This window comes from Petaurus breviceps, unplaced genomic scaffold (assembly GCF_028583685.1).
Source record: "Petaurus breviceps papuanus isolate PSGF00001 unplaced genomic scaffold, PetGlider_PUasm1.0 559, whole genome shotgun sequence".
Classification (NCBI taxonomy): Eukaryota; Metazoa; Chordata; class Mammalia; order Diprotodontia; family Petauridae; genus Petaurus; species Petaurus breviceps.
The window spans coordinates 191,133-200,874 of NW_027186377.1; the positions used below are offsets into that span (position 1 = coordinate 191,133).

The following is a 9,742-nucleotide window of genomic DNA, read 5'->3' on the forward strand; positions in this document are numbered from 1 at the left end:
ATCCATCCATCCATCCATCCATCCATCCATCCATCCATCCATCCATCCATCCATCCATTCATCTACACATGTATGTATGTTTGTGCATGTTTTATACAAATAAAATCAGATTTAAGTAATTGGAGAGATATTAATTATTAATGGTAGGCAGGGCCAATATAATAAAAATGGCAATTTTACCCAAACTAATTTATAAATTTAATGTCATTCCAATTAAATTACCAAAAATTATTTTACTGAATTACAAAAAATAATAACAAAATCCATTCTGTTATCATTGGAAAAAAAGTCGAGTATCAAAGGAAAAATGAAAAAAAAAGGTGTAAAGGAAGGAGGTTTAGCCTTACCAGATCTTAAACTATATTAAAAGGCAGTTATTGTGGAATTTTGCCCAACGGGCTATAAATACTTTCATACCCTTTGATACAGCAATACCACTCCTAGGGTTATATCCCAAAGAGATAATAGAAATGGGAGAAAGACCCATATGTACAAAAATGTTTATAGCAGCTCTTTTTGTGGTGGCAAAGAATTGGAAATTAAGGGGGTGCCCATCAATTGGGGAATGGCTGAACAAATTGTGGTATATGCATGTTATGGAATACTATTGTGCTATAAGAAACGAGGAGCAGGCAGTCTTCATATTTACCTGTAGAGAATTAAAAAAAAAACTGATGCTGAGTGAGAAGAGTAGAACCAGGAGAAATTTGTACAATTACAGACACAACGTATGTGTGATGACCAACTTTGATAGACTGGACTCTTTTCAGCAATGCAGGGATATAAGTCAATCCCAAAAGACTCATGATGGAGAGAAAAATGTGCATCCAGAGAAAGAACTAGAAAGAACTAAGTTTATATCCAGGTGGAAGCAAAATACCTGATCTTTTTCATTCACTTATTTGGTTTTATGTCCTCTTTACCATTTTTCATTCCAGCTGGTACAATCCATCCGTATAACCTGACCAATATATAATGTGAAAGTATTTACAGATCCTATACTTGACTATAAGCCACCATGGGTTGGGGCAAAATGTGAAATTCAAGAAATTGTGGAATTGAATCCTGTAAACTAAAAGGAAACCAACAAATTAATTTAAGAAAAGAAAAAAAAGGCAGTTATTGTCTAGAATATTCGGTATTGGCTAACACGTAAAATGGTAGATCAATGGAATAAAGTAGACATACAACTTATAGCAAGTAAACATAATAGCCTTGTATTTGACCAATGTAAAGACAAAAATTGGGGATAAGAATTCGTTATTTGGCAAAAAAAAAAATTATTGGGAAAACTGGAAAGCTGTATAGGAGTAACTGGGAAGGACCAATATCTTATACCATTTATCAAGATGAGGTCACGATGTATATATTACCTAGAAATAAAGAGATTTTGCAAGAAAATTGAAACATAGAACATATTACTTACCAGACTTATGGATTGGTGAACAATTTATGAATAAACAAATGATAGCAAAGTTATTTGTAAAATGGATAATTATCAATGTATTACATTACAAAAAAGTTTCCCATAAATAAAACAAATATGGTCAAGATCAGAAGGAAAGCAGAGATTTAGGGGGAAATTTTTATAGGTGGTTTATTAGACAAAGGTCTCACAACTAAAATATATTCAGAATTTTGTCAAATCTTTAAGAATACAAGTCATTCTCCAATTGATAAATGATCAAAGAATATGAACGGGAAGCTTTCTAATGAAGAAATCAAAACAAATTATAGTCATATAAAATGCTCTAATTTATTATTGATTGGAGAAATGTAGATTGAAATAACCTTGAGACATAATTTTACACCTTCCAGATTGGCTGAAATGATAGAAAGGGCAAGTGAAAGTGTAGGAGAGGATATGAAAAAGTGGGTACAAGAATTCATCATTGGAGGAATTATGAACTGATTCAAACATTTTGGAGAGCAAAATGGAATTAGGCCCAAAGAGTTATTAAACTATCTATATTTGACGCAGCAATATCACCACTTGTTCCATTTCCAAAGACTATGAGGGAAAAAAAGGAAAGAACTTCCATATTCTAAGATATTTACAGTAGCTCTCTCTGTGATGGCAAAACGTGGAAATTGTGGGGACTCCAATTAATTGGGGAATGACTGAACAAGTTGTGGTCTATGATTGTGATGGAATATGAATGTGCTATATGAAATGATGAGCTCAATGATCTTCGAAAAACCATGGAAAGGCTTGCACCAAATGAGGAGCAAAATAAACAGAACCAAGAGAAGGCTATATATATCAGAAGTATTGTTTAAAGAATGACTTTGAGCAAATAGTTCATTTTGTCTATTATAAATAACCAAACTAACTCTACAGGCTACACGCAGAGAAACGTATATGCATTCGGACAAAGAACTGATGAATAGGAGTATGCAAAGAGTGTGCATGTGCTTGTGTTTCCATGTGTGTGCATGTTTGTGCGTATGTGTGAGTGCATGTGTTTGTGTGTGCATGCATATGTGCGTGTGTGTTCTTGTGTGTGAGCGTGCATGTATGTGAGTGTGTGCATATGTGTTTTGTGTGTGCTTGTGTTTGCATGCATGTGTTTGTATATGTGCATGCATATGTGCTTGTGTGCATGTATATGCTTGTGTGTGTGCATGTGTGTGTGTGTGTGTGTGTGTGTGTGTGTGTGTGTAGCAGCCATCCCTAGGGTAGGGGGGTGGGGAGGGGAGGGAAAAAAGGGGGTGAAAGAAATCTACACATTAATTTTGTTACGTATTTGAAAGAATGGCAGGTTGTACATAACATACTTGCAGTTTCATGCACAATCATCCTTTTTATGGTTTTATGTTATGGAAATGTTTGCTTTATTTCATAAATTAAAAAAAGAAGAAGCTAGGACCATGTTCCAGAGCTGCTGTGGGGGGGGCAGGTCTTCCCTCATGAGCACATGTTGGAGGAAGCTGTTTAGAGGGTTGTGTCCCTGGTTTCTGGAAGGCCTCTGGCTTGTCACGGGAGCGTCAGACCCACAACTGAGGAGGAGCTCCTTCCCCAATGGACCTAGGTGAAAGCCATCCCATTTTGTTTGCAGACTTCCAAGGACGGGGAGCTCACCACTTCCTGCAGCAGCCCACCAGGCAGGCAGTTGTGTCTGTTTGATAGTCTGCCTGAAATCAAGCCTGAATGACCCTCTGTTCCTTCCATACATCACTCACAGGTCTGCCTTCTGCAGAGCAGCATGTGACAATTCTGAGGAGCAGAACACATGCTACAGGGACATGAGGTGGCAGAAAAGGGAAGAGAAAGGGGAGGGATGTCCCTGGGTCCTAATGAACTGAGAGAGGGCTTCCATCACAGTCAGTCCACCCCTCCACATCTGTGAAGCACCTACTATGCTCCAGGCCTTGTGCTGCCTGGCAAAGGAGACCTAGCAATTGCCCAAATGAAGTGCCCAACAAACAGGGAACCATCCTGCCAATTGCCTCCAGCTCCTTCCCTCTTGCTTCCTCCTCCCGTTTCTGCCCCACTGCCACCCTGGTGATGGAATGAAGAGCCCACAAAGGAGAGGAGAAAGAACCCTTTTATCCAAGGCCCCAAAGTTCATCTATTTAACTCTTGGCTTAGTATCTCACAAAGACAAACGCTGTTTTCCATGGTGGTTGTGATGAAGAGAACTTCAGATCTAGGTTTCTTGTACAAGATGAGGAGGGTAGAGGCCAGTTTGACACATTCAAAGCTGAAGTCCTCTTGGATGAGCCTTTACATGAGGGTAATCATAATGTGGGAGTACCAGAGTCACTGCCCTTGCAGGGAGAGTCTAGAGGTTGGACAAGGATAGGACTGTCTCGAGCCATGCCCATCTAACAAGCATTTATGAAGCATGGGAGACACTGGCACACGACTGTTCAGCATGGAGTGCCCATGTCACAGAGGGTGCTGTGCTCTATGAGCAAAGCAGCTCCAAAGAAACTCGAGATGTGCAAATTCAGAGGATCCACACCATGTTGGGCTATTTGTGCCAGACCTGGGGCAGAGGCTTCCAAGCTCATATTGGTCTGATCAACCAGTCTGACCCACTGTGCCTGGACTCTGGCATAGTGATAGCACTTTAGTCCTCTGTGAAAAAAAAAGGCCAGCAACCATTCAGCACCATTTGTTCTTTACAAGGTGCTGGCTGGGGACCCAAGCACAAAGTGAAGACATTCTTGCCCTCAAGGCATTTCCATTCTGGGAAGATGGATGACATTCAGTGTGAAGGAGTTGTAATCCTCAGGTCTCCAAAGTCTTCTTCTTCTCAAATGCTTACGGTGCCTCCCATTCTTGAAATGTTGTCTTATCATGCTTGCCTTCCTTTCGTGCTCACATGCTGTGAGCATCTGCTGATGTGCTTGTGTGTGCATGCTTGCACACCCGTGGGGGCTCATGCATGGACTTGGGCATCCTCAGGGTGGTGGCTTGATGTTTTCTCCTCTACTGCATTCCTTAAGCTCTTTCCACTTGGCAATCCATCTGCATCAATAACGAGCAGCCGTCCGTCAGCCTGCTGGCGGCCGAGCTCCTCGCCGTACACACTAATGATATGCATGATTGGCCATTGCTATAAAAATGCCCCATAAATTTTTTAAAGATAATTCAATGCCTAAGAATGAATCGATATGAGCTGCAGGGCTGGCATCTGAGAAACGTTTCTCACGGGCTCTTTTGGAGTCATTAGGTGCTCAGGTTTGGAGCTAAGCAGTACAGATTTTTACTCACGTGTAAACTAGTCAGCAGCTGTCTCCCACAGAGCAGTTCCAACAGACATGCATCTCACAAGCCCCTACTGTGCGCCTGAGCCTGCCCATGCCAAGACAAAGGAAAGCAACATGCCCTTCTCCCCAGTTCTTTCTTTCATTTGTGTGTGACCTGATTTCTTCTGTCAAAGAATGAAATCCCAGCCTAGGGCCTGGCTTTAGGTGTCGGGGAGCTGTCCAATAGCATATACCCTCTCTCAGAAATATCCCTAGAGTACAGCCTCCCCTGAGGCCAAGACCTCATGAAGCAATGGAGGCCATATGCCCAGACTCTCCCTGTCCCCCATGGTTCCTGACACAGGGGGCTCTGGGTTAGATGGTCAGAGCTGTAGCAATAGATGCTGCTGAGAGTAGCCACAAAGGTGAGAGATAGCCATGAAAACCAACTGGGAGAAGCCAAGAGGACTCATGGGCACCAGGAATGACTGGCCAGCTCTTCCTTCTGTTAAACTCAAGTCTGTATCCATGAAATGTCCCCTTATTGCTGTCAGTCCTGTCTCCTGGAGCTGAACAGACCAAGGTGCATGTCTCCCTTATGTGACTGCCACTCTGGTACTTGGGCCCAGCCATCATGTCCTCCTTGAGGCTACTTGTGTCCAGGTAAAGATCTCCAATCGCTTTGTCTGATGCCTGTGGCGACCTGATCTCTAAACTCCTGACTGTTTCTCCTGATTGTATTCCCTGTCCCCGCTAACTGCTCACCAGTCTTCCCAAAAGCCACCCCCAGAAGTGGCCACAAGACCCTGTTTGGCTGACATGGCCCCACCTTCACCTCTAAAGCTATTTTTGGTTGATGCCATAACTCATGGGTGTGGAACAATTTGTAGTTTGGAAAACTTCTCAATCCCAGAGTCTGGGCCAATACAGTCATAAAACTGGAACAGAAAGAGACTTAGAGACCATCTAGTTGAATTCCGTCATATGACAGATGAGGACACTGGGGCCCAGGAGGGTGACTTATCCCAGTTAATAGGAAGCAGATATGAGGCTCAAGTCCAGGCCCACTGCCTCCAAAGTCAGCTTTTTTCCTCATGCAGAATCCAAAAGTGTGAGGTCAAAGCAACTTTGATGGCCTCTAGTCCGACTAACATGGACAATCTGACAAATGAATGGGCATGTTCTATGCTAGTTGCTTGGAAACTTCTGGGGAACCAGGGATGTCCTGGGGAAGATCATTCCATCTTTTTGGCCACTGCAGGGATTGAGCAGAAGATTTAGGGATTCTCTCCCTCCTCAGCTCAGGCTTTCTGCTCCTCTGTCTCACTGCTCTGGGCAAGGATCCCAGAATTGCCCACTGGGATAAGTGAGATGTGGTGAACTTACCAATCACAAGAGGAGAGTCTTCTTTATCCCAGAGGTGAGAGGGAGCCACTGGGAGTCTGGGGGGAGGAGAGAAGGATGGCAAGGATACATGTCTGAAGGACTTTGGTAGCTGAGTGAAGGTTGGAGTGGAGAGAAGTGAGGCTGGAGGCAAGGAGGCCAATTAGGAAGCTATTGCAATGGTCCATGGGAGAGGTGATGAGGGTCTCTGTGGATGGGGAGAAGGAGATGGGTATGAGAGGGTATGGCCATAAAAGTGACAAAATCGGGCAACTCACTGGCTAGTGGGGAGTGGGGGGAAAGTGAGCATTTATCTGGTAGGTTAAGATTCACAAATCACCTCACAAATATTATCTCCTCTGATCCTCACAGCACCCTGTTAGTGTTAGTATGAGCCCCATTTGACAGATAAGGAAACTGAGGACAACACGGGTCAAGTAAATTACCCAGAGGCTCATAGAGGCAAGATTTGAATTCAGGGGTTGCTGACTACAGCCCTATCTCTAAGATGCCTCAAGGTGAGTGAGGGCATGACAAAGAAAACAGGCAGATGTGTGGAGGTGGGGAAGCCCAAGGCATGTCCAGGGGTCAAGGAATGGCAGGTCTAGTTTGGCATGAGTCAATCAGGGAAAGTGGTTGAGATGCTGAAGAAGTAAGAAGCCCCCAGCCCAGAGGGCTGGGGAAGCCAGGGGCGACATGGTGTGGGAGCAGCACAGAGCCAGCTTAAGCTTAGCTCATTACGACCTTTTTCATTTAAAATCTTCCTGAAAAACAGCCTTGAAACCAACCAACCAATAATGGGGGGGTATTGAACTTTGAGCCCCGCTCCAGCCCTGGCCTCCTGGGCCTCAGGAAGGTTATGTCTGAGACTAGGGACCTTTCTGGGCTTCTTTCAATGACCACCTGTCTTCCTGAAGACTGCTAACAAGTGGTAATGGTGCCAATGGCTGGTCAGCCCTCTAGGGAGGGCATCAGCATCATGTTCAGATGTCCAGGAAGGCAGGCCACCCTCCAGCCAGCCAGAGCATTCTTGTCCCAGCCCCAGGTTACCAACACTGTCTGAGCAGGGAGTGAGGAAAGCAAGGGACAGAGGCAAGTCCCAGCCCTGTATGTGATTTCTGAATGATACATTATTAGGAGCTGATCAGTCACAAGAGGCAGTGACTTTATTAGCTTATAAAGCACATGGCCTAAAACTGTTAATATGTCCGGTTGTTATTCTCACTGGATGTACCTGAGACAGCCATGTTTCACCTTAATTCATGGCTTCACTATCATCACGTGGCTGGTTACAAAGCAGGGGTCAATGTGTGATAGGGGTCACAGGAAGAGTGCCCAGAGGGAGGGGGAGCAATGGCCAGCATCCTTCCCAGAGACAGGGGAGGGGGAGAGAGAGATAGAGAGAGACAGACAGAGACAGAGAGACAGAGAGAGAGAAGGGGGGGTGGCAGAGGGAGGGATGTTCCCCATCTCTGGGCTTGGCTGACAGGAGTCACTCCAGAAATGCTGCTTTGATTTGATTGCTTGTCTGACCAGCACAGTCAAGTCCCTAACTTTCAGATGGCCTCAGTCCCTGGCTCAGAGCCACACCCCATTGCTCTCCCTTGGGCAGGGTGGAAGCACTTTCCTCCCCAGTTGCCATATTTAGCAGCTTAATCAGTCAGTGAGTGATTAGTGAGGACTTGCTATGTGCCCAGCCCTGCACTGGACACTGGAGACACACAGAGACATACTTAGGATCACAGACCTAGGAGTCATTAGGGGCTGTATCTGTGTCTGAGTCTCCTGGAGATGAGACCATCACTCTGTCGACTTTGGCACTTCTCCTCTGGCCACCGAAAATTTTACACTTAGATACCAAAATCAATTTCACAAATACAAGGTGGGAGAGGTGGAATTCACAGTCAGCAGTTATTCAGAAAAAAAGATCTGTGGGTTTTAGTGGCCCACAAGCTCCATGTAAGTCAGCAGTCAGATAAAGCCTCTTGCCCTCCCCCAAACTTCCGGGGTCTGGGGATGCATGAGGGAGGCCAGTAGCAAGCGGACACTCAGAGTCCTGCCCTGAACTCCCTGGACTCTGAGCATAGGGAACTCTTCTCTTGCCCACAATCAGGCTCCAATGCTACTTCTTAGAAAGCTCCAAACTGAACCATCTTCCTTGCTTGTACTTGCAACCCCAGAATGCAGCACAGTAACTGTCACATAACAAACATTTAATGTGCTGCAGCCAGCAGAACATTTGACTTGGAATTAAGAAACCTTGAATGCAAATCCTTACTCCGACACTTACTAGCTATGTGAACCTGGGTAAGTCACTTAATCCTATTTGCCTCAGTGTCTTCATCAGCAAAATGAGCTGGAGAAGGAAATGGCCAACCACTCCAGTGTCTGCTGAGAAATCCTCAAATGGGGTTAACAAGAGGCAGATGGGACTGAAATGACTGAACAATGTGTGGAAAGAGGATTCAAACTGTTCTATCTATCCTCAGAGGATAGAATCAGGTGTAATGGGGATGTGACAAAGAAACTCAGTTTTCACATGGGGAAAGCCTTCACCATTGTGAAGGACTGGAGAGATGTGAACTGAGCTGCCTTGGAGAGTGGGGGATTCCCTCTCCTTGGAAGCCTTCTAGCAGATTTCATCCAGCCCCTCATCAGATACTTCATGGCCAAGCTTACTTTCATGTCTGGGTTGGACTAGATGGCCACTGAGGTCCCTTCTGACTCTCAAATTTTGTGACTGAGTTTTTGAAGAAAGCATAACCACTATCCATGAAAACACACTTTTGAGTGATTTGTCTAGTAAGTGCATGAAACAGGTGTATGGCAATCATGGATGTAATGGCTTGTCGAACCTCCCTCCTCCACCAGCCGCTGGTTCCTTCTCTTTTGGGATTCCCTTCCATGTACTTTGCATACACCTTGTATGTCTTCCCCATTATTCCTCGAGGGAAGGGATGTTTCCATCTTTTGTCTTCTCCCCAGAACTTATCCCAATGCCTGGAATACAAAAAACACATAATAGGTGCTTGTTGACTGACCATTGACTAATAACCACACAGAACTCTTCATGTTGACTACCTATCATTTATTAAATATACTTGTGCTGTGTATAGTACTGAGTCACTGGGGATTCAAATACAAAAGGGAGACAGGATCTAGCCTCCAGAAGCTGACATTCTACTGAGAATAAAGTGCAGGCACAGAGAAGTTAGTACAGTATATGAACTAAATTCAAAGGGCTATTGATCAGGATACTAGCAGCTGGGAAATGAGCCCTTCTTCTCAAAGAAGTTACAGCCTAAATTAGGAGGAACCCCTAGCAATGGGTTAAGGAGGGAATATGGATCAGAATCCCATAAGGATAAGAGGGCACAGCAGGGGGCATACCTTTGGCCTCCCATAAGGGGAGGGCGTCCCCATCTGGGGGCTTCCTGGGCTCCTGCACATAACAGTATAAATCAGTCTGATGTTATACAGGATTTGTCATGGCGCTGTCCATTAGGTATTCCACTCTGAGGGCTTGTGACAAGGACAACTGTTAATGTTTTGGCTGCCCAGGGCATTCCATAGGCAGTCATGCTCACCTAGAAACTAAAGATCATTTTCCTCCTCTCAAACCATGTCTCTATCAGCTAAGGTTTATTCCTTCTTCCCAGGG

General features: G+C 44.6%; 1 pseudogene; it reads right to left on the reverse strand.

Annotated features, from left to right (window-relative positions):
- LOC138173085 (large proline-rich protein BAG6 pseudogene) overlaps positions 1-4,368 on the reverse strand; it is a 26,906-nt pseudogene extending 22,538 nt beyond the window's left edge.
- Between the last annotated feature and the right edge of the window lie 5,374 nt (positions 4,369-9,742).